The sequence below is a fragment of the Camellia sinensis genome, chromosome 7, assembly GCF_055761805.1.
Source record: "Camellia sinensis isolate YWXY chromosome 7, ASM5576180v1, whole genome shotgun sequence".
Lineage (NCBI taxonomy): Eukaryota > Viridiplantae > Streptophyta > Magnoliopsida > Ericales > Theaceae > Camellia > Camellia sinensis.
The window spans coordinates 86,900,674-86,905,940 of record NC_138967.1 but is presented as its reverse complement, the minus strand read 5'-3'; positions in this window follow the sequence as shown (position 1 = coordinate 86,905,940).

Sequence of the window (5,267 nt, the reverse complement as noted above, 5' to 3'; positions counted from 1 at the left end):
TATGCTTGTTTAATGTATGTGGGTTTTTTTTTTTTTTTTTTTTTTTTTTTTTTTTTCAATAGACCACTGTTGTGTTAGCTGTTGATGTAGCTTTTGTTTATTGTGCAATTTATAATCTCTGGAATTCAAATGTTATAGCACAGAAAGTGTTTTGAAAAATTGTAATAACTCTCGTACTTTTGATTGTAATGGATCCATGACTTAGAACTCAAACTAGAGAGTATCATAAATATGCATCTAAATTAATTTAATTTTTAATCCTTTTTCCTGCTAGCTCACAGAGTGGTCAGGTACTAGAGAGAATATCATAAATATCGTTAATTTTGATTTTATTTTTTTTTATTTTTTTTTATTTTTTGAAAAAAGAAGGGAAGGTAGCGTTTTTCATAAAAACGCCATAAAATGTCGTATGATTACATTGTAGTTAACTGCTCTTACGGAAATAGTTAAGAATTAGTCATGTTTTAAAAAACGCCGTCTAAGCTCTGTAGTGGTGTTTTTAAAACGTCATAAAGATATATAGGCAGCTGTATCAGTGATGAATTTTTTAAACGTCGCCTAATTTGCAATTTTCCCGTAGTGAAATAGGTAGTTGCATTCAATGTTAATGGTCACACGCTCCTATAACATTGAGTGTGTGTGGGGTTCTATGAGGAGGTGTTATTTATCAGCATGTATTTGTAATGTGAAAATTCATATCAACATTTAGTGAGAGATTTTTAAAAAGTAGATGATTTAGGATTTTGAGAATGTGAGAATTTTTTTCTGTGGAATAAGGGAGGTTTTTTCTCCTAGAATAAGAAGTATTTTCTTCGTGGAATAAGGGAGAGATTTTCTTCTTAGAATGAGGAGATTTTTTTTAGAATGATGAGATATTTTTTCCATGGAATAAGGGATGGATTTTCTCTATTAAACAAGGAATTATTGTTATTTTTTTTATTGTGTATTAATTTCAAAATAAAAACAAGTGCAGAAAGTTAGAAGGATGATTTGATCATATTACACCAAATAGGACTTAATAGAATATTCAAAAATAATATGAGTTAGATGGAACATAGGTCTTTAAGAATCAAATTTACTCTAAAAAAAAACTCCCATTGAGCTTCAATGAGACTTGTAAGAATATTTATAAGAAATAATACATAATGAAAATAAATGGATTTGGGTTTCTATGGAGAGAGAAGAAAAATAGAGAAGACTGATCAGATACAGTTAAAATTAACTCTCACCATATAATACTTATATTATATTGGAGTGTTACCACAACTCTTAAACAGATGAGATAGTGGGGCCAATCACACTTATTCCGAAGATAAGTTAATCTAAGTCTACTTTGACTAGGTTCTTATGAGTCTTGGGTCAAGTCACCATGAATGACCCAATCGGGTGAGGTTCTAAACCCGATCCAAATTCCAAGACTAGACACTAAAATTGCCTTCATAACCAAGATTAAAAAGTATAAAAGTTAAATATGTATTGAATTCATGGAAAACTACATTATTTACAGATGAAGATATTTTCAAAATTTGACATCGATAAAGGTCAAAACCTATTTGCCTTTAATCCTAGTGACGCCAATATATGGTCGATTGTGATCTAACCCCAAATTTTAGGAGGATTCGTTATTTTTTACACTAGTATTTTTTGCATGTTATCAAACGTTAAGGGTTGGTTCTTTATCTTCTATTCACAATAAAAACGTTTCATATTTCTAATCACTTAGATATACGCATGAAATAAGAAGAAGAAATGTAATACTTGGCAATATTCTTGACCAGGAGATCGAGAATCTGTAAGCATCTAGACCCATTTCCTTAAAAATCCTTATATCTTCCTGTGGCATGCTTAAATAAAGTTAGCACTATAATTATTATTTTTTAACTGGCAAAAAAGAAATATATTGATGTAAAATAAAGAGCACGACACAGATACATGTCAATACATACATGAATAATAATAATAAATAAATAAAAACAAAGAGCGCTGCAAAACAAAGCTGAAAAATCACAGATTAATCTAACTGAACAAAAACGGCACCTTGGCTAAGGACCAAAAATAATAAATAAATAAATAAATAATTGGGCAAGAAATTAAACCCATTGAAGTGCCATAAAAGGGAGCAAAATAATCTCAATAATCACTAGCCTCCCTCCTAGAAACGTGGCCAAACACAGACCTGGTAGAGTCCTGAAGAGAACAACATGCCGTGTACCTTGTATCTATGGTAAGAATCATCAGCCACATCTCCATTACTTCCATCTTTAATCTTACCTGTCATTTCACAATATAACTTTTTGAGTAATGTTAGAGATTTTAAAAATTTTACAAAAATTTTCATCAAATGTGTCACATGATTTGGTAGAACTTTTGAAATCTCTAACATTTTTCTAACTTTTTTTATTAAACAAAAGACTAACAAGGTGTGGTGCGCTGAGTCCGGATCCTCTGCTTGGTTAACCTGCGGTGATTCTTGCGACACTTTCAAAACGACGTCGTTTTGATTTTTTTTTTTTTTCAGTCTTCTTTTTTCTCTGTCATCTCTCAAATCTTAGAGAGACCACAAACCCTAACAAAACAGAGAGACGAAGAGCAGCAGCGATGTGATGACGGCGAGGCAGCGGTGGCGATGCGATGCGATGGCGGCGAGCTTGAGCCAGATAAGATGTTAAATATACATCTTCAATGACCAAAGCAACCCCAAACAAACCAATCACCAGTGAAATTTTTTAAGAAATTTCCCAGGCCCATTTTCTTGTATGTAACTTGTAAGGCACCAAGTTGATGTCCTCTTCTAGAGGACATGGCTGGCCCTTTATCACAGCAAGGTGGTCTACCCATATATTTTCATCTCTCTCTCTCTCTTTAACTATTTCACACTCAAGTCTTTTGGTCTATCAACAAAGATCCTCTCTTTTTCTCTTTTTTCTTTCCAAGATTTTCTTATATTCTTGTCCATTATCATTTAATTTGAAAACAAAAACAGTAAATTACTCAATAATAAGCAAGCTTTGTTCCTGGTTTTCATGGCAACCAACAGGTTCTGGGTTTTCTCTTTCGCTTTGAGAGTTGATCTTGGGAATGACCTCATCGCCTCCTCCCCTTGCCTTGCCGCCGGAGTCACCGTCGGCCGCCCTCCTCTGCGTCTCGTCTTCGCCTTCGCCCTTCTCTGTTCGTCTCTCTCGAAGATGGGTTAGGTTCTGGAACAAATGAGAGAGAAACGAAAATGGGAAGGGAAAAAAAAAACACATCAAAACGACGTCGTTTTGAAATCACTGCAGGAAGCATCGCAGGAAACCACAGCAGAGGATCTAGACTTGTGGTGCGCTTGGTAAAAAAACTGCAGTAAATGTTTTTTTTTTTTTTTTTGGAACTAAATGGTTGAAAATTGCTTTTCACTGGTAAAATTGGCCTTTTACTAATATAGAAAGCTTAAATAAATATTTTTGGTGAAGTCATTAACAATCCATTAACGGAGAAGAGGTGTGTGCATATTGTTAGGTAAAATACGGTAGGGCAGTGTAATTTCAGTAATAATTAGGGTTGTAAATGAGTTGAGCCGAGTCAAATTTTAATATGTTTGAACTTATTTATTAAGATTTTAATGAATTCGAGTTTGAGCTTTATAAAAATTAGGGACATTTACCAACCAATCATACTAACTAAACTTATCTACTACTATTATAAAAGTATGAAGAACATATTATGTTTTTTTATTTTTTTTAAATCCTAATTTTACCCTTTCAAATCTACTATATTTTCTAAAAGTTATAAATCAACTCTCTTTATTTTTAAAGTTGAACACTCAAAAACGATTGTAATATTTTACCCTTTCAAATCTATAGTGATTTGTGTTGCAAGTTATCTTTATACACTTTTTTTTTTTGTTTAAATTATATTTTATGAATTGTAATATTTTACATTGTACTTTAATAACCAAGGTACGATGTCAAAATTCTAAACAAGAACCACTTTCGTTGTTTTTTAGTTTTTGATTTTTCACATTTTCTCAGTTTTGGTGATTAAAGATACTGAAATGTCTTCATATTTTATATTTAAAATATAATTTTACATGAAAATCTAATATCTAATAATTTAAATGGAATTAAAAGGTAAAATATTAATAAAAAATTATAATTCAAACTCGTACTATTTTTTGTTATTACATATATATATATATATATATATATTGCTGTTGTTATTATTATTATTTAATATTCATAATTTTTTTTTTCTAAAAAGAATACATAAAACAAATTATTTTGTACGTGTATTTGGATTAAATGAATCTAAATCTAAAAGTAAAATTAAAAAATAAAAAAGTATTAAATTAAGTGAATCTAAAAAGAAAATGAAAGGTTATTAAAAAAATAGTGTCAAAGACAAAAAATATATAAATCAAAAAATTCAAAACAATAGTTTGAAAAAAAAAAACAAACCAAACCAAATGCTATAAACTTTTCTTTTAAAAATCTTTCTTTAGTAATCTCTAATTTTACACAAATTATTCACAAATTTCTTTCAATTTTTATGTGAATTTAATAATCTAATTAAAAAATAGTGCGTATACACAAAAACGTAATACTAAACATTTACATTTTGACGAACTATTTAATTATTAATAATTAACTTCTCATTATTACCTATATTATATTGTTATAAAAGATTTTATATATTACTTTTGTGATATCTTATATATGTCTATATCTATATGTATAAATATATATAAAAAAATATAAATATAAATTTATATATGTTACTGTATTCATACATTGTCAATCTGTAATGCTATATTACCATCGGATATTTTTAATTTTCTAAAATGTATCACTTTAGTAATATTTTTTTTGATCGGCAAAGAAAACTTTATTGATGAAACACAACCGAATTACATCAATAAAGAGGAGCTTGGAGCTAGAAGAAGCTCCAACCTCCTAGTTGGTGAGAAACCAACAAACAAAGCAAAACAAAGACAAAAAGAAAACAACAGAACAACAAAACAACTCTGTGTGAAACAGACCAACAAAACAACTGTGTGGCTACACCTCTAATTGAAACAAAACAGCACTTAAATCTGAGCAAAACAGCAGAACAATAAACAACTCTGTGTAAAGCAAACCAACAAAACAACTGTGTGGCAACATCTCTAATTGAAACAAAACACTAAAATCTGAGCAAGCTCCATCCACAAAAGAGATAAGAAGGAGGAGAGCAGTAGCAGTAGCAATAGCAATCTTATCAAACAACAAACACAACTCTGAGTAATACAG